This window comes from Equus przewalskii, chromosome 12 (assembly GCF_037783145.1).
Source record: "Equus przewalskii isolate Varuska chromosome 12, EquPr2, whole genome shotgun sequence".
Taxonomy (NCBI): domain Eukaryota; kingdom Metazoa; phylum Chordata; class Mammalia; order Perissodactyla; family Equidae; genus Equus; species Equus przewalskii.
This window is the reverse complement of record NC_091842.1, coordinates 22,169,139-22,189,756: the sequence shown is the minus strand read 5'-3', so window position 1 is coordinate 22,189,756 and position 20,618 is coordinate 22,169,139. Positions and strand designations below refer to the sequence as shown.

The 20,618-nt window shown below is 46.9% G+C and overlaps 1 pseudogene; it reads right to left on the bottom strand.

The window, feature by feature from the left end:
• The window catches only part of LOC103563958 (ER degradation-enhancing alpha-mannosidase-like protein 1), a 121,713-nt pseudogene that overhangs the window by 48,632 nt on the left and 52,463 nt on the right, over positions 1 to 20,618 (bottom strand).

Sequence of the window (20,618 nt, the reverse complement as noted above, 5' to 3'; positions counted from 1 at the left end):
CACTTCTTGGCTATGATGAGTAATGCTGCAATGAACACGGAAATGCTACTTTCTCTTTAAAATCCTGATTTAATTCTTTTGTGCAAATACCTACAAGTGGCATTGCTGGATCATATGGTAACTCTTTTTTTAACCTTTTGAGGAAACTCCATGCTCTTTTCCATAGTGACTGCATCATTTCACATTCCCACCAACAGGGTACAAGGGTTCCAATTTGTCCGTATCTTCACCAATGGGACTTGAATAGACATTTTCCCAAAGAAGATATAAAACGGCCAAGAGGTGCATGAAAAGATGCTCAACATCACTAATCGTCAAGGAAATGAAAACCAAAACCACAAGCTGTATCTATAGGACGCCTCTTATTCTTTCTGTTTCTTGACCTTTCCCAGCTTGTTCCCACCTCAGGGCCTTGGTCTGCTGTTCCTTTTGTCTGGGACGCTTTTCCCGTAAGTCATCATCTGACTTCTAGTCATTGGAATCTCAACTCAGCTCAAATTTTATTTACTCAGAGAAGCTGACCCGACCGCCCCATCAGAAGTAACCGTTCCTGTCACTAATCACATCAGCCTGTTTTAGTTTCTTTATGGTCGTCCCCACTACCTGCAATTATTCCCTTTGTTTATTGTTTACTCTCTCTCACCCCCACCGTAATGTAAGCACCATAAGAACAGGGGTCTTGAGAGTCTTATTCACCACTGTATCTCCTATGCCTAGAGCCATTCTAGTCCTTAGTAAGCATATGTGCTAAGAACATGTCCTCCACAGCCAGCTGTCCTGGGTTCAAATCCTAGGTCTGCAGCTCACTTGCTGTGTGATCTTTGTCCTGTTGCTGAACCTCTCTGTGCCTCAGTTTTCTCCTGTGTGAAATGGTGATAATAATAGTAATTCTTACCCCATAGGGCTACTCTAAGGATTGAAAGAGTTAATACAAATGGAGGTGCTTTAAATAGCATCTAGTGCATAGTAAGCACCCAACAAATGTTAGATATTATCATCGATCACAAATGTGTTTAATGAAAGAATGAACGAACGAACCAGGTGTTTTCCCATATAGATTACATTTACTTGTCACGGCAAATGTGATTATATCCATTTTATGAGTGATGTTTGGAAAATTACCGGGGGTTTTCACAGCAAGAATGACACGGAGCAGAGGTTTCATCCTAGGTCTACCTGACTCCGAATTTCAGGCACTCTCCTATTACATCAAGCCCACTTTCCTGGCCTCTATTGTCACCAGTCTCCACGGTGCATCTCGGCCTTGAGCTGGGGTCGATTGTCCTGGATCCTCTTGCTCCCCGCGCCTCCCTAGCTGGTGATCTTGGGTTAATCCCCCATTTGCTGCTGTGTGTGCTACAGAGCATTCGCCCCTCAGGTCTGTTAATTCCAGCCTCTTCGCCAGCAGCGCCTGATGACCCTCAGCAGGGAGTGACAAAAGGGCATTGCAGAGAAGAGCACCTCCTCCTGATCCTTGCACTGCTTCTTGCTATGTAACTTGAAAAAGTGGCCGTGATCCCCCTGGTCCTACCACCCTTATTACTCTATCCTCATACTGAGTTACTCTGCCCAGCACCGTGGCGGAAGTGGCCCTACTATTCTTGTAAACCTGGCTTTCAACTCCACTTACTGTTGACTTCTGCATTCAAGGAAAAGTGGGAAAAATAAAAATAAACATTTCTCTGTGAAGAAAAAGGCCTAAGGCTTCAAATCTGGTGGGAGACCTCGGCGCAATTTTAATCTAACTGTTTTAATGTTCTATCACTCATGACCCCCAAAGCAGGCCCGTAATCCAGCGTTTGGTTTGATACGAGCTGTGGAAGAATACTTGAAATTCAGACTTCCCTGGAAGTTCTTGAGATAAACCTTCAAGTGTTCGACCTTTTCCCCATGCACAGCCTTTATATGCTCCAAACTTTAGTCTACTCATTGTGCAATTCAGCACTTTGAACCTGGCATAGAATAGATACTGAATAAATAAACTCTAATTAGGAACAATGTTGACCATTCTTACAACTAAATTCCAGGCATTTGCAGATTTTAAATGAAGTGGTCTGTAACACTGAATTCTTCCTGAATGCATTATTGGGATATGAATTATGGATGATAGCATCCATCATTTGTTCCATTCATTATTCACTCAACAAACACTTACTAAGAGCCTGCCACACACTGGGCCCTATATTGGACAATGGAGATACAACTGAGCAAGATACATTCCCATAGGGAAATCAGGGTCTGACAAGCAAACTGTCTGGTCAGCAGGACATTATAACACAGAAGACTACATCCTTGGTGCGAGGAGAGTGCAAAGTAGTGGCGGCAAGGAGAAGGGCTTCCAGGAGAGTGCCCGAACCACTTGCACGGGTTCCTGACCCATCTTGGATCCTCAACATTCTCTTGGGACAAGGACAAGAAACCCAAGGACTTCCTCATCTTCACTTTTTGGCTGACAACAAGTTTTTCAGACTCTTCCAAAAATGCTCTCCAGTCCTGGCTCAGGGGTGCCCACAGATTCCTGGCCTGTCCTTCTTATCTGCTTCAGCCCTTGGCTACTGCAAGATGGAGGGTCTCTTACCAGTGCAGCGGGGAAATTCAGGCTGATGCCCAATGGACACTGAAGCTGCCATTCAGTGGCAAAGCTCTGCTCGCCTGCTTTCCGCGGCCAGGCAGGTGGTAAGGCAGGCCCTGCGTTCGCTCCTTTGAGTAACTGGTGAGTAGCCAACGTTTTGTTTTTCTGAGCCACTGGTCAGGCCCCACTGAGCAGCTTGGCTCTGCTGGAGACAGAGAGAGAAATCATGAGCCGCCATCAGTTTCTACAGATTCGGAGGTGTGTCTGGATGTGCTCTGGAAAGTGGAGAGGTAAACAGAAACCCGGTAGGGAGGGAGGACAGAGGGATGGGAAGCTGTGGGTGCTTGCACAGGGTCCCTCTGGGAAAAAGGCACCTAGGACCTCAGGTAGGAGGTGAGTGAAGTGGAGCCCTGGAGAGAGGGTGCTCAGAGACAGCAGGGAAGAGGGGCAGGCCAGGGACCCTCCAGTGGGAGCTGGAGAAGGACACCAAAGCACTCTGAGGTGGCAGACAGACAGCTGGAGGCAGATCCTGGAATAGAAGTAACAGGAATAAAAAATGGAAATAAGTCATGCTCAGAAAAACGAGAAGGCAGCAGCTGTGGGACCGTCTTCGTGACTCTCATCTTTCTGTCCAATACCCACCGACCATGAGATGGCAGCTGTAAATGAATCAGGCCCAAGAGTGCCTCGTGTTCCTCACAATTCCACCAGGAAATCTTGCTGCCAGAGTTCCACTCGGAACCATGAGGACGGTTTAGTAGCCAGCATCCCAGCCCTGGGCCCTGCTGCAGCGCCCTCTGCCTCCCTGTCACTTTACCTCCCCATCACTGCCTTCCCTTCAGCCAGGACTTGGACTCCTGCTTCCCAGGATCCCTCTCCACTCCCAGCCCCACCTTCACTGTGGGGGGACTAGCCAGCTATCCACTATCCTCCAGGCCAGGGGGCCAGTGGGGCCAGGAGCTTCTGAGTTCTTTCCTTCTTATGCGAAAGAGTGTGAATGAGGCGTTTCTGCAAGGACAGGGTCTGTAATCTTTATAAGATTATCAAGGATTTGTAAGAGCCCTATCTCCCCTAAAAACACCCACTTGTTGCCCTAGGCCTCAGGCCCTAACCCGCTTCCCTTTCTTCAGTGACGTTCATCTCCACTTGACTTTCATCACGGACCTCTTGTCATCCTCCCCACCTGCTCTACCCCCCAAAATAGTCGCCTCTGACTTTCCTGACCACAAACTTTGGGCCAAACAGCTTTCTCCCTTCTTCCTGCTAATTCTGCTCTACCAGCTGGTTGAAAGCTTCTAGACCCCTCCTCTCTTTCTCTCTTCTGGTCCTCCTTTCGTCCTCCTGACCGGACTTCCCACTGCATTCAGTCTGGACGCTGTAACTGCCCTACTGCTGGCATCTTCAGTCCCCCACGTTCCTTGTTTCATGGACCTACAAACGCATCGGAGAATACAGGATGGCGCCCTGCCCCCACCCCAAAGCTCACCTGGGCGCTCAGGGCATCTCAGTAATCCTGTTATTGACCTTGGCCCTCTCTCCTTCTTATTCATCTCGGGAAACAAGAATCCTCCAAGATTTAGCCACCTGTCCTCAGATCCTCTTACGTGATCCTCCGGCCAACGCCTTTCTCAAGGAATGGCTTGGTCTCTTACAAGAAAAGAGTGGCCTGTGGGAACAAATTCTCTCAACTTCCTACTTGCCGTGCTAATTGCAGTCTTCCTTTGACAGGTGAGAAAGTGAGGATCAGAGAAGGAAAATGCTCTCCCCAAGCCCCTTTAGCTGGCTAACGGCTGTGAGAATGTTCCACCTTTTCGTGCTGTCTAGAAAGACTTTGTTCTCTCTGCAGTAGTAGTGGTAGGAGTAGGCAGCCTTTACTATGTATCAGAACAACAAGCATTTATTGAGTAACTCCCATGGACCATGCGTTACACGCTGGATAATAAGACAGGTCTGCAGGCACTGGAATAATTGTACAGGGGTGCAAATCCACAAGCAACAAATCTTCACACGCATTCCTGCACCACCTGCCTACATGTGCTCTGACACGCTCACACACACGTGCATGCTCAGGCACACGTGTCTGCAGAGGCCCAGACCAGCTGCAGATGCGGGGGCATGCACAGATGTGCGTGCACAGGCAGCCTCCTGTCACTTCTGTCTGGTTTTATCTGCCACCGGTCTTCCAAACACCTCCCACTGATGACCAGTGCACACAGCCTGTGAATGGAGATGCACATGAACTGTGCTTAACAGGCCCATTAATTCATCAGGCACTCGCTTAAGACGGTTCCGCCACATTACAGCAAATGGCTTCTAGGGCTCCGGAAGCGCTGTATTTACTTTCTGAGAATCACCATTAGCCCCGGAGGGGAGGGTGCCAAGAGGCCGTATTAGTGGGCCCTTGGTCAATGTCTCTGCCCTGTGTAGTTGCAGAATTAGTCTGGGGTTTATTTATGGGCCAGTTATCCTTTCGCAGGGTCCCAATTTGGCCCCTGGGATAATGAGATGGGTCTTTAGGGACCGTCAGTCTCTCCCCCACAGCTGAGGGCGGCTCTGAGGAGCCTGGCCTCTTAAGTGGCTGGTGATGGAGTGGAGATGGGCCCGACTGCAGCACAATCCATTTATTTCCCTAGGAGCCGAAATGCTCAGCAGCCACTCTCTTCTTCTCCCCCCCAACACCCCGGTCGGCTGACATATTTGCAGGTTGAGCAAGGCTCTGTCTCAAGCACTTGAGAAGTTCGTCTCAGCTCTGCTGGGCAACCTTAGGCATTGGCCTGACCTTTCTGAGTCCCAATTTCCTCTCTTGTAAAATGAAGACATACATTTCATGCAATTGGACATTAACTGAGGACCAACCGTGTGCTCAGCACTGTGCTGGTTTGCAGGTTAGGATAGGGCAGAATCAGGTAAAGTCTTTGTTCTCAAGAACGTTGATAAAAACTCAGTGGATCACTCTAATGAATGCACGATCCAGGCTGGGAAGGCAAGAAGCAGGATCAGATGACAAGGGGCCGTGTCCTTGTCAAGGGGCTCTGAGGGAGGGACAGTGAGTTGAGAGCTGAGGGAAGAGCAGGTGTTAATTGCTAAAGGGCCGTGGGGGGTGGGGTAGGGGGGGTAGTATACCAGGCAGAGGGAACAGCTTGTGTAAAGCCCTGGTAATGGGAGTGGACACGGCGTGTTGCAGGAACTGCCACGCCTCTAAAGAAGGGCGGAAAGGTAGGCGGAATTTGAGTCCTCCAGGAATTTTTGCCAGGACACCTTGTTTGAGAGTTGGCCTGTATCTTAAGAAAGGCAGAGAGCTGCCAAAGTTTGTAAGCGGAGGAAAGCCTTGCTCATACTGGCATTTTGAAAGGACCGCTCTGACTGTAGCATGGGTAAAAATAGGAAGGGAAACAGAGAAGATGTTAAGAGACTGGTTCAAAGGAAATTTGTGTAGAATTGATGGAAGCGCGTCCTAGGGTGGGGGCAGAGGACACAGTGAGAGGCGGTATTACGTGATGCGTCGAGCAGAATTTGGGCAGTGAGGAGAGGAAGCTGTCAATAACGACTCCTCTATTTCCTGCTCATCCCTCACAAGGCCACTTCAGGATTAAATGAACTCATGTGTGACAAGCATCTGGCACACCGTAGGTGCCCAATAAATGCCAATTCTTGTCCCTCTGTTTCCATAAGCTCTTTGTCATTTCATTCCCACTGATTGTCTCACAGCCGTGGAGGGATGGGGCTCTAATCCTTTTTACTTTCTCCTAGAATGTTCTAACCTGATCATTTTCTAATTCAGCACTGAAGTGCCAACAGGCAGCCTTGGCTTGGCGGGGCTGCCAGCGAGAAGCCAGGCACAGCTTGCTGCTAGGAGCACTTCTGCTGGGATGTGCCTTGGTGGGCCGCCCCTCCTCCTCATGGGTCTGACTAGGATTACTGCTGCTTCACCAAGAAGACCAGCCAGGACCCCCTCCCCTCTTAGCAGAAAGAAGAGGATTGTTGACAGGTAGACGAGGGGAGGAAACAGAAAACAGAATAATAGACTGGGGAAAAGAAGGGGATTTGTGGACAAAGGAAACGTCTTCGCCCGCCTTGGGCTTCTGTGATCGTGAGTAATCACTTAACCCCCCTTAAGACCCCAGTTTTCTCATCTGTAAAATGGGGTTAATGATAGTTCCTATGTTGGAGTTCCATTGTGAGAGTAAATGAGCTTCTGTGATGAAATAAAATGGTTTATAAATTATAATGTGGCAAGGAAATAATCCATGTGTAAGTAGCCCAGAAGGGCGGCTTTGAATTCAGTCAAACCTGGGGTCAAACCCAGATTCTACCACTTGTGATGTGTGTGGTGGAGCGGGGAGGTGAGTCACGAACTTCTCTGCACCCTGGCGTCCCCATCCACGCACAGGAATCAGAATTGTGACTCATGGAACTGTTGTCAGAATTAAAGGAGACGGCAGTCCAGGTCTTGGACATCATGAAGCTTATATTTCTAGAGAGATAAAAAACAAACAAACATATAGGTCAAAGATCATTTAACAGAGTCATGAATGCTCTGAAGAAAGTAAAACTGTGATTGGAGAGAGAATGACTGCCCTGGATGAGGGTGTCACGGGGAGCCTCCCTTTGGACATGACCCTTGAGTCCAGATTTGAGTGGTAGGAAACCCAAAGACTCGACGATCTGGAAAGAAGGTTCTCAGTCCTAGATGCCCACGAGAATCACCCCCAGAGCAGCTGAAATAGTACCCCTGGGGAGAAAGGCTTAAACACACGCATCTGTAATGCCCAGGGGACTCTCCTGCGTGATGAAGGTGTAGAATGACCAAACAGGTCTAACGGGGAAGATGACGTGTCTAAGGTGCTTCATATTGCCCAACGTCTGGCAGCATTTTGATTGAGTCTGCTCCAAATGCCATAACAAAATACCACACATTGGGTGGCTTGAACAATAGTAATTTATTTTTTCACAGTTCTGGAGGCTGGAAGTCTAAGATCCAAGTGTCGGCAGGTTAGGTTCCTCCAGAGGCCTCTCTCCTTGGCTTGCTGATGGTGGCCTTCTCACTGAGTCATCACGTGGTCTTCTCTTGGTCTGTGTTGTCGACGTCCTAATGGCCTCTTCTTATAAGGCCTCTTATTATATTGGTTAAGGTCTGCCCATGTGACCTCATTTTACCTTAACTGTCTAATTAATGGCTTGCCTCCAAATACAGTCACATTTGAGGTACTGGGGATTAAGACTCCAGTACAGGAATTTTGGGGGGACACAACTCAGGCCGTAACACACCTAATGGATCCAAGTTTCTTTCTTGACCTTAAACTTCCTATTAACTTTCTGGCTCCCTGTTTTAAAACCCTATATTCCCCTCTGTGTGGTCCTGAGCACACTCTTTATTATCAAATCGTTGGTTTCCAAAAGATTGAACTTAAAATCTTCCAAATAAGGGTCTTGTGTAAAGCCCTTATTTTCCAGGTGGAGACTGAGTGGTTAAAAGAGGAAGGAATTTGCTCAATTCCTCACAGATAAATGGCCCAGAATTAGGTCAACACCCCCGGTGTTGTTGCTGCCACCAGTTTTGTTTTCCTAGTTTGCACCCTACAAATACAGAGTGGAGAGGAAAAGTCGCTACTCTAGCTCTGCACTAATTATGTGACTTTGGGTCAGTTAGGCTGTGTCACTGAATGTTGTCATCTACAAAACGGAGATAATAAAAGGATGATCATGACAAATGAATACTGTAATGGGAAGGCTTCTCACAATAGCTGACACATAGTGTGTGCTATTGTAATTGATGTGATCATCAATGTCGTGCCTTGTGATGGGTGCCAAGGCCATCCTGGGAGGGAGGAGGGAGCTTCTGATTCCTTAAGGTCTCCAAGTCTGGTGCCCCGGTGCTGTGTGTGAGCCCAGCCCTGGGTTGCAGAAAGCTTATGTTCAGGAGAGGGTGAGCAAGGTGGAGGGGACCTGACATCAGGTGACCTTGTAGCCTCTATCTTCCCAAGGACAACAACCATCAGGCTTCTTTACAAATTCTGCACCTGGGCTGTTGTCAGAACCCAACATGAACCATGGGTCATGGGTCATTGTCACGTGGGATTTACACAGGAACCTGTGGGGTTCTTTGTGACATCTTGGCCCACCTGTTCTCTCCAAGGGAGGTGGGAGGAGAAAGTCTCCGTAGCTCACTGGGGCTGGGACATCAGGATTCAGCCATGTCTGCAGGTTCCCCTCCTTTCTGATGCTCTGGAAGCTTAATTATCAGATCAGCAGGGAAAGGAACATCATTTGCTGAAAGGCCCCGGGAGAGAAGGCAACCTGCATTTGTAAGCTTTTCCAATGAGATATTCAGAGGGGAACTTCTGCCAAGCAATGAACTCACAAGTGGTGGCTAGGGTTTTCTAGAGCCCAAAGACTAAAGAGACTTTGGATTTTCCCAAAACACAGTATCACTTCTATGGGAAAGGGGAATAAAACATAACATTAAAAGCAAGAAAAAACGTGGCTTTGTGTTTAGGTCCTGTCTAAGTCCTGCCCAGCCATTGTCACTGATGTCCATCCCCCGCCTTGGAGGGGTTATCCAGTTCCTGAACCAATTCTGACAAAGACAAGAAGTCCAGCCATAGCCTCAGCTCTACAAAGAGGTTGGTCTGGAATGAGGAATTCTGCTAGAGAACTAACACTCAGTCTGATAGAGGTCTTACTGCTGAATCTCAGCATGCCCTCCACCTTCCTCCAAGCCCATATCAATTGGATTTAGAACCCAGGTTACAAAGTTACTGCCCCAACAACCTCTCTGATGCTTCCAAACCTCTTTATCCTACAAGGGTCTGTACCATAAACCTTCCACTCTCAGAATCAATTAGGCTTCCTTGGGCTGCAAGTAACAGAAAACTCAACAATGTGGCTTGAACCATAAAGATGTTTATTCTCGTCTTAAATCCAAGTTCAGAGGTAAGCATTGCCAAGGATGATTCCACAGCTCAGACATGCCATCAAGGGTTGGAGCTACTAATCCTTCTGCTCCACCCTCCTTGGAAAATTGAATTTTCATCCTTCTGAGTGTTTCTTTAAGGTTGCAAAGTGGCTGTCAGTCTTCAAGCCACTGCCTCTTCACACAACAGCATCAAAGCAGGAAGCAAAGGAATGGGTAGCAGTAACAGAGCTTTCTCCTGACAGGTCCCCTCTCTTTTAACTTTAAATATAATGTTCAGCAAAGTGTAACCTACATAAAAATAGTACATAAATCAACAGTGTACATTGGATGACTTTTCACAAAGTAAACCCAGGCCATGAAAAAGACACACAAACCAGGATACAGAATATTACCAGCACCCCGGAAGAACCCTTGGCCCCCAAGGGAAATTACTAACCCGACTTCAAACACCATAGATGAGGTTTGCCCCCCTCCTTTTTTTTTGGTGAGGAAGATTGGCTCTGAGCTAACATCTGTGCCAATCTTCCTCTATTTCGTATGTGGGATGCCACCACAGCATGGCTTGATAAGCATTGTGTAGGTCCATGTCTGGGATACAAACCCATGAACCCCAGGCTGCCAAAACGGAGCATGCAAACTTAACCACTATCTAACTGGGCTGGCTCCAGGTTTGCCTTTTTTTTTTTAACTTTATATAAATGGAATTGCACAGCATGTTCTTTAGGTGACTCTCTTTTTTTGCTTTGTGAAATTCATCTACATAGCTGAGAGGACCTATAGTTTGTTAATTGTCATTGCTGTGTCATGTTCCATTGCATGAATATACCAGAATTTATTTACCCTATTGTTTATGGTTATGTGAGTTGCTTCCAAGTGTTGTAGATCATGGATAGTGCTGCTATGACTCCCCATAGGTATATTCTGGTGAATGTATGTCATCTGCATGTGTGTTGGGATAACCTAGGAGTGCAAGGGCAGGGTCATAAGGATTGACTCTTTTTCCCCGGAGGAATGTCTTTCCCACAAGCCCCCAGCAGCCTCTCTCTTTCATGTAATTGACTTGTCACAAGCCTACCCTGAAACAATCCACCAACCACAGATTGACTTGACTGGCTTAGAGATGTGATTTGTTCCCTGATCTGGGGACATTGCTACTTGATCAAAATCAGGCTTCTGGAAACAATGAAGAAACCGAAATGGTATCCAGTGGCCACCGTCACACTCCGCCACCTCCTCCTGATTATTAGCTCAGGTTCTTCTATGAAATGTGAATTTGTGTGGCATCCCATGACAGCCACCCACCTGGAAGTCTCTCCACTTACTCTGCCTTGCCTGGAAGTGTGATCTTCTTCCTGTCACCATCTACCTGCCCTCCACCCAGGTTCCATCTCTAATTATGTACTTTTTTCAGGAGCCATGACTGAGTCCTTCTTCAACAGGTGGGCCTGAAGATGCTGTCAGGCGATAATAATAAATATGGACCAACATTCACTCACACGCACCTTGTCTCAAGTCATCCTCCTGCATTTCCATCCCATCAGGCCCTCTTCTGTTAGTGAATTTTCTCAAAGCCTCTATTTCAAGATCCCAGCGGGAATGAGTTTTTTAAAGAGGCACAATCCTCCCTTGATATCATCAGACTAGAAATCCTGAACAATCTAAGGCTGATTCTAGGGCAGTTTCAAGTAGGTTAGCAGAGAATTTCCCCAGAGTTTGAGTTCAATGTACTATTTAGGAGAATCTTAATACTGCAATAAGAATAGAATGACATGGCATCAATTTCTACTCTCATTACAGTAAGAGGATCGGGGTGGTGTTAGAATTTTAAGGCCTGCAGTGTTGGGTGAGTTACAGGGAGGTCTAATGTGATTTCCCATGCTATGTTCTGTTTAGACTGGCAGGGTTCTCTGGGTGTTTCTCAATAGCCTGATAAAGCACTAGACAGAGGATTAGCTCTCTTGGAATCCAAGAAAGGAGGTGATTGGGGCTGTTTTTAGCTTGTGGGGATGGATTCTGATGGAACAGCCCAGAGGGAGTGAGACTTTCACAGCATACAGAACGCCAAGGACTCAGGGAGCACATTAGAGGGTACAGCCCCACCCTGGGGAGTAACTTCCCCCTGGGGAGCCAGAACAGCAACAACCAGAACAGAAAGACTAATGGATCTCCTCTTGGGACGACATCATAAGGAGGAATAAATTCTTCAAATGTCTCTCGAGGGGATCAATTTTTTTTCCTCTGCCGAAGAAAGGCTTCAGATTCAGATTTAACTGACACACATTGGACAGCCGACTCTGAGCGCTCTCAGTGCTCGTTACCCCATCCCAGATGCCCATAGCCCCATTGGACAAGCTATCACCCTTATCCTCAACATCATCAGCATTGCTGTAGATAAGGTTTCCTAGAAACAGACTCTGAAATGGAGAATTGCTTGCAGGTTTACTTGGGATTTCTCTCTGGAGATACATCTGTAAGGAAGCTGGGACGGCAGGACTGGGCAGAGAAAGAAGCTGACCTGCTTCGTGGCTGCAGCTGAAGACTCAGAAGCTCCCACAGGGAACTCAGGAGTGGGATGGCCTTCAGAGTGATCCCAAACTGGCATCATGGGGCTGATCCTTTGTGTTTGCCCATCAGCCACTCATAGGTTGGGGCCACCCCATAGAGGGGGCATAAGTTTGGTCAAGGCCATGAGAGCAGTGCTGTCAACAACTAATATTTCCAGTATCTGGGGGATGAGTGTTAGCCCTGAAAAGGGGAGCTAGGTGGACTATCACACTATTCATTAATTAATAATCAATTCAATGATTATCACTGAATTAATTAATCAGTTCATTGATTATCAATGATCATCATCGTCATTATAATTTAGCAGAAGAGGGTCAAAAGAATTAAACACTTACCCAAGGCCACATGGCCGGTAAGTGGACCATCCATCAGTTCCTCTGATTGCCAGGTCAGTGTTCTTTCTCTTCCGTGCCTACTGCCTCAGCCTCCCTTCGTTTCTCTCAGGAGTCCAAGTAAGGATGGAGGAGGATGAGGGACATGATAAAGGAATAGGCGGCTCCCAATGAAGGAAACAGTAACTCTGGTGGAAGACGTCCAGGAACATTTTCATTCAATAAACACTAGTGTGCACCTGCTGTGTGCCAGGCTTATTCTGCACGCCATGGATATGATGGTAGGAAGACAGACAGAGCCCCTTTCCTCACAGAGTGCTTATTCTAGTCAAGCAGGTTTATATTCCAGGGAGCCTAGAAATCCGTGATGGAGAAAATCAGGAGTAGCTGGGATTGGTTGAGTGGACATGGAATCTCATCTGAGAGAACAGGAAAGGTCTTTATTGCCTACATTAATTGGGGCTATGCAGTATTTGTCTATAAATAATAGAAAACCCCACTGATAAGAAGAATGTTTATTACTCCTCTGTTCCTTAAGAATACAGATATTTTATTGACCATAAAACACTGAAGTGTGCAAGACTGTATGATATGGTGGGTATGCACCTGGACAGAAATTTCTACACCATCATGGATGACATACTTCTGCCCACTTACTTCCACTTCAGACTGAATTTTAGTGTAGTTTGGGTTCGGTTGATGTTTGTTTTAAAATGTCGGTGTCTGGTTTCAAATGACAGAGCAGCAAACAGTGTGTCTCAGCTGCTTTCTGAGGCAGGGACTCCCTCTTCTCATCAGAAACGACGCCAAGCATCGTTGGGAGGGATGGCTTTTCATTAATGAGGTTTAGGTCCGTGCACAGATTTTCCCCTGGGTCCTGCTCTCCTTCAGAAAAGGATTCCTTACATGGTGATTTCCCGAGATGCTTGTCCACAGATATAATATGGCCTTCGATTATCAACATACATCTGTTTTCAGATTTGTGTACTGGATGCTCTTCAAGAAATGGAAGATAAAAGTATTTACACATATTCCTGAAAAAGAAACTTCCATTCAGTCCTCTTTTATATTTTTCATGTCTTAGAAAAAATATTTAATGCCATGGGAAATATTTATGATATTAGATAAAATGAAAGATGAATGCAGAATATATATAATACAATCCCAAGTTCTAAAAACTGGAGAAAAATAATCTAAATTTTAACAATTATGATCTTTGGGTCATGGGATGAAGAGTGGTTTTGATTTTCTCGTTTATACGACACCTTGTTTCTAATACCGTGTAGCGGTTATGACCATGGGCTTAGAGTTATGTCTTAGTTCTCTAGTTACCTGGATGAGTTAAATAACTTCTCTGAGTCTCTTTTCCTTGCATGTAAAATCCAGTTCTCTTTTGATTTGCTTTTACCACAGTGCCGTGGATTGTACCCACATTGGACTTCTGTGCATTTTCCAGGCTCTGTAGGACATCGATTCACGTATAAATGTAGAGGAGAGTCTTGGCTGCCTGACAGAGGAGATATGAAGATTCCACTAATTCTGGTGTCGACAGGTGGAAGAGAACATCAGAGAACCATAGATACCACTTAAACTTCTCAGGAAGCGATGGCTCTGTATCTTTTCTACACGGAATAGTAAAAAGTGTGGAGGCAGATGGCGACCCTTATTAGAACCTCCCCCAGGGAAGCAGGTCTTCAGAGTCAGCCCGGAGTTTACTGGCTGCCCACTGGACACGTTCACTTGACTAGAGAAGGGTGTCTCCTCTGTTTGAGGCCTCTGGACCTCTGCTTGAGAAATTCTGAATCCTCTGATGTGTAGCTGTCTTAGTTAGCTTGAGCTGCCATAACAAATACCATAGACTAGGGAGCTTACAACAGAAATTTATTATCTTACAGTTCTGGAGGCTGGAAGTCTCAGATCAAGATCCCAGTGCATTCTGTTCCCACTGAGAGCCCTCTTCCTGGCTCGTAGATGGCTGCCTTGTTGCTTCGTCCTCACATGGCAGGGAGAGAGAGACAGCTCTCTAGTGTCTCTTATAAGGACGCTAATGCTATGGGATCAAGGCCACACCCTATGACCTCATTTAACCTTAATTACCTCCCTACAGGCCCTGTCACAAAATCCAGTCACACTGGGGGATAGGGCTTCAATATGTGAATTCTGGGGCCACACAATTCAGTCCATAGCAGTAGCACTAAAATCTGTAGATCTTCTTTTTCTTCAAAGAGAAATATTTCAAGAGATACTCTTAGAAGTAATCCAGCCCAGCATCCAAGCCTCTGTGCTTTCCAACCCAACAGCCCCTCTGGATGTTCACAGCATTCCTTAGTAATCACGTATCGCTGCTTCAGAGGTTCCAAAGAGCATTCATTGCTCCTTTGGGCATCATGTCCATGTAGCCTCCTCTAGTCATCAGCTAAGAATCCCAAATTCCACCAACAGGGAGCCACTTCCTGCTGTGCACTATTGCTGTCTTTGGGTCAGAAAATACAGGACTCCTTTCTTAGTGTTTTCAAAGGCACGGAGTTGTAACATGGCCAGGTCATGGGCCATGTGCAATAATTCATTATCATAATCCTTAACTGTCCTATCACCAGTGGGCTTCTCAGAGTCTACTAGCATTTTATAGTCAGACAAGACTTCCCAGGACCCTTATTGTAGCTTCAAAGACTTGTAAGGCTGATTCTGTGTGAAATAAAGCTGTGCTCATCACTAACTTCGCTGCTTTCTGGAACTCAGATGAATTCCCCGTTACTGAAAGTGTATCCAATGCGTCAACAAGAGTCAATGAATAGTTTCTTAGGACGTTACTGAGGTTCCGAGCTGAAGCTCAACTGTCAGACCTCGGCCACAGCAGTGGGGGTGAGAGCATCATCTACAGCCCTGGGGCTGGGGCGCTGCAGCCCTGAGAGCAGCCGCACTCCTCTGCCTCCTCTGTTGGCCTGGGAGCACCAAGGCAGGCAACAAATGGAAACTGAGTTGAGGGGAAGGTTCTGGTAGAGCGCATGCTGGGTGCCAGCCTACACGTGAGCCACAACATCCGTGGGGGCTGAGCCTAATGAGCATCAGTCCCAGGATGAATGATCATCAATGCATGATTGCTTGGGCTCCATTTTAAAGAAAGAGGAACTTCCCCCACTGACCATCACATCCTCAAACTACCACAAAGCCCTGCTCACTTCCTCTTTAATAAACTCCCTTGTGTGGCGCCAGCAACTGGCCTATAGTCCCTCAGCCACAAGCCCCCAGGTCGAGTTGGCCAGGCCCACCCCTGGCCCTTGCCTAGTCTCATGGGAGCTTGGGTGGGGATCAGGAAGGCTTATTATTACCTTATAAAACAAGAAGTCTGGAAGCAGGAGTCTTCAGGCTGGTGTAGCTGCTCAGAGAATGTGTCAGATCACAAGTTCCTTCTATCTTCCAGTCTGTCATTCTCAGTGAGTCAGATTTCTTTCTCTCCCATCTGGTGGCAAAATGACCACAGTTGTTCTCTCTTAGTTACAGTAGTGTAGTTGCTATAACAGATGACCCTAAAATTTTGGTGGCAATAACAGTTATCCTGAGAAAGAGACTATTTCTCCCTCGTATATCATAGTTCAATGAGGGTTGATGGGAGAAAGTTGAAGAGGGAACTCTTTTCCTCTCTGTCACTCGAGGGCCCAGGCTCCTTCCATCTTGTGTCTGTGCTCTCCTCTGAGTCCTCAGAGTTGTCTCCAGCCAGTGGAGAGAGAATGAAAGAGGAAGAATCATAATGGGATGTGCCAAGCCTGGAGGTGGAGAGCATCACTTCTGTTGACAATCTAGAACTTAGTCAGGGAAACTTCCTTTTCCAAAGGAAGCTGGAAAATGTTGCATAGGTGTGTTACATGGACAGAAAGAAACTCAGATATTAGGGAGCACTGCAGGCCCTCCTACAATTTCCAAGTACCATATCCTCACACAAGAGCATTCCAGACCAGGACCAAAGGCAGGATCACAGGCCTCTCCTCATATATTTCTCTCATTTTATCAGAGAGAAGCATCTTTTTCCAAAGCCCTCTGGAAGATTTTTTGTCAATATCGCATTGGCCAGCCCTGGGCTACCACTAACTGCAAGGAAGTCTGGGAGAATGAGTGAGTATCTGGCATTTTGTTCTCTAAAATGAGAAGTGGGTTCTGCCAGCAAAAAGAGCAGGGAATGACTGTTGGTTGTTCCACCGACACGTGTCCATGACTTAGAACATATATTCTAACATGACTTAGACTTAGTGTTCTAGCCCAGGTGAAAAGGAGGATGTCAGAAGCAGGACGAGATGAGGCTGGGCATGGGTGAATGACCCAGTCGAGAAGGCCAGGATTTGGGATGGATTTCAGTCCTAGCAGGGAAATGCAGCAGGACGAGCAGAGGACTAGAACCAAGGCCACAAGTAGTTAGATAAGGAAGCTACAGCTTGTGTCTTGCATGTATGCCCAGGGGGTAGGTTCATGCCTCATGCCTCTCCAGGAAGAACAAGTTATAGTATTGGGAGAGGACTGCCGGAAGGGCATCAAGGTCAAGGTAACTGGTTCAGCAGCATCCCTTGGTAGTGGGGAAGGGGGGTGAGCATTTTAAGAGATAACACACTTTGACCGCTTTGTCTAGGTATTTCATAGCCTTGCTTGAACACTGCTTTCTCCAGTGTCTATTCACCATAGTCTTAACCTTCTATCTATATATTACTTTTAGTGGCCATTTAAAAGCCTCCAGTTTTGGAAAATGTGCTCAGAGGTAATGACCCATCATCACCGGTTCCCCTCAAAGATATGCTCCCTCACCCGACCACATCCCACTTTCCTCCTTTCTAAGAAGAGTGGACTCTGACTAGACCAGGGATGAGGACCAAGGTTGAATTGCTGATGAATCTCAAGCCCCTTATAAGTGAGAAAGGAGTTTTTCATGGCTCCACGAACGCAGGTATAATAACGAGAAAATCATAACTCCAGTTTCTGTCTATCATGCAGATCTTTTGTACTCGAACAGTGGTTTTCAGCTTTGACAACACATTGAAACCACTTGTAGTGTTTGAAAAGATTCCAATGTTCACGTTCTAGCTAGAATCTCTAGAAGTGGGGTCCAGACATCAAAAATTTTTAGAGGATCCTCAGTGATTCTGATGCTCAGAGAAGTTTGAGAACCGTTGGACCAGCCAGTGTTCCAAAAGCTTTATAGATGCATGATCACTTTTAACCCTCATAGCCACCCATTAAAGGAAGGTACCAATGGTATCCCCATCCACAGAGGAAGGAACTGATGTTTGGAGAGACTGAGCAATCAGCTGGGGGTTCCGTAGCTCATAGGGAACGATGCTGAGATTCAAACCTGAGTCTGCCTGACTCCCAGAGCCACCCTCCCCTCCGCCTCACAAGGCTGCATCTACAGAAAACAGGTTGCTATGTCTGACAGCTGGGGCGAGGCTGCAGTAGGCTTCAGCTGACAACACCCAAGATTGCTCCCAAATGGTGTTCCCCTGGCTTTGTCTGGGGAAACCTAATTGCTGCAATTGTGTTATAAAATTATCACTTTACCCATGCAAATGGGCCAGAGCAACCGGGTGTCTATTCCTGTGGTTGTCCCAGATTATTAAATGAGCAGCTGCCTCCAAATATGTTTGCAGCCGCCTAATTCAACGGCTGCATGCGCTTGCATATTCATGGCTCCCAACCCACAGCCCAGACTTGCAGGACTCCTCCAGTGGGGCTCTAAAAGTTAATTTATCTTGACAATTTAAATAAATACACTTGCACTGGCTTTAGCAACTCCTCCAGATTTCAATGAGTACCTTGACAGAAAGGGAAGTCAGGGTAGCGGGGTTGGGTCTGCTCTGGATCTCAAGGTCAAGTGTAGGAGGAGGAGGAGCAAACCCTTGAAACAGTGGGAGGAAAACCCTGCATTGGTCAGGCACCTGCATTCAAAGCTCCACTTTGCTGACTTCAAGTTTTGAGACCCTGGGCAAGCTTGATTGATCTAAACCTTGTCATTCCTCATCTTTAAAATGGGAATAAGTGATTCATACGTAGGGTTATAGAGAGAATTAGATGAAACAATGCTATTTCCTAAACTTCTATTATCCTTGTTTTGTTTTCACCTAATTGTACCTCCAGGGTTACAGTTTGCTTAATTTTTACCCTTTAAATTGACCTACTTCTGTTTTTAACCTGCATATTATTTACCCATGATCTTATTAAGAGCATCCTGTAAATCTCAATAACATTGTCTCTTTCTAACATACATTAAAATAGTAGATAACTTGGGGCCAGCCCTGTGGCCTAGTGAATAAGCTTGGTGCACTCTGCTTCAGCAGCCTGAGTTTGGTTCCTGGGCATGGACCGACACAACTTGTCAGCCATGCTGTGGTGGTGACCCACATACAAACTAGAGTAGTATCGGCACAGATGTTAGCTCAGGGCCAATCTTCCTCAAGCAAAAAGAGGAAGATTGGCAACAGATGTTAGTTCAGGGTCAATCTTCCTCAGCCAACAAAAATAGTAGATAACTTCAAAAACTGAATGATTTCTCCATGTGCTGCTACCTCAGTGGTATGTGGGCCGCACTTGGGGACTGTCTGCATGGAAGAGGGTAAGGCCACAACCCAGCACAGGACATAGGAGATATCGATACGCACTTGTCTCATCCTCCTCTTTTCCTAATGCCAGGCTCACAGGTAAGGGAGATCCTCACAGGGCGAAATTGATTGAGGGGGCCTACAAAGTGCCCACTGAGGGGTGGGCGGGCCAGCCCAGCCACCACGAGGGAACAGAAAGAGCTCTGTGTGGGCGAAGGTCACCCGCTCCCCTCCCTCTCTCCCCTCACTGCAGCAGCTCCAGGCTAGTGGCATGGACGGCTTGGGCTCAAGCCTCGGCTGTGGCAGCTGCATCGGAGCAATCCTCGGCAGACCTGTCACCCCTCTGTGCCTCGGTTTCTTCATCTGCAAGGTGGAGGGAATGTTAGCTACATCATAAGGTCATCACAAGGACTGGAAGACAGGCACACACTTCGAACATGGCCTGGTACAGAGAAAGTGCCAGTTGCAGTGTTGTTAAGGCTTTAGAGATATTTTTAAATGCCCACGATACACATCAGTTTGTGGTCCATCTTTGCTTCCCCTCCTCCTGTCCTCTCCGACTCTCCTTCCTTCCTCCATCCTCCTTTCCCTCCTCTGTCCTTCCCTCGGTCCCTTCCTTTCTTCCCATCTTTCTTCCTTCCTTCCTTCCTCCCTCGGTCCTCTCTCCCTTCCCATACTCGGAGGGCCTCCTATGCCTCAGGCGCTTGCTCAGACACCTGTACAGGGTAGGCCTTATTTTCCCATTTCACAGGTGAAACTGAAGAGGCTGCAGCTTGGAGAAAATAAGTGATCTGCACACGTTCACACAGCTAGTATGTGACTGACTGAGCCTACGTCTTTTCCCTGATTACACGGTAAAAGTAATACACACTTGGGAAAATTAAGATGGTCCTCCCACGTGCCACCTAATGCATTACATACGTCACTCCTGGAGAAACTCTGGTGTCACGTTAAGGAGCAAGCTCAGGCTTTCGCATAAGTCTCTTCTTGCACCTGAAGTGACCGTGAGGGCACAGGCTGTTATGTTAGGGTGGCCTCTGGAGCCAGGCTGCCCGGCTTTGCCTTCTGGTTGTACCCCTTATCTGTGGCGCAGTGCTGGGCACCTCCCTGCACATTCCTGATCCTCAGCATTCGTATCTGAAATGTGGGGATAATGACAGAACTTACCTCCTGAGGTTGCTGTCAGAAATAAACGAGGCAAAACCTGAGAAGTGCTCAGTGCAGCACGTGCTAAGTGCCAATAAATATTAGTTATTGTTATTGTTATTCTGAACATTAGAAGAAACTACAGTTCGAGGTGAGGTTTACAGTGGTGGCAGGATCCAGTACTCCCCTCCAACACGGGGTCTGGCTGAGCAGACAGTCTGCATTCCAGTCCGCCTGCCACCCACAGGCTGTGTGGCCTTGAGTAAGTTCTTAACCTCTCTGAGCCTCAGTTTTCTTATCTGTAAAAGGAGAATAAGAGAAGTACCTGCCTCAGGGTGGTTGTGAGGATGAAATAAAGTAACACAAGAGAAGCCCTTGGGACAGAGCCTGACACGTGGTCCATCATAAACAATCCTAGAGGCGAGCCACTATTATCAAGCTGAGTTCTGCTCAGTTCACTTGCATGGATACCAAGTTTAGGGGACAAATATTACCTATCTTTTTATTTC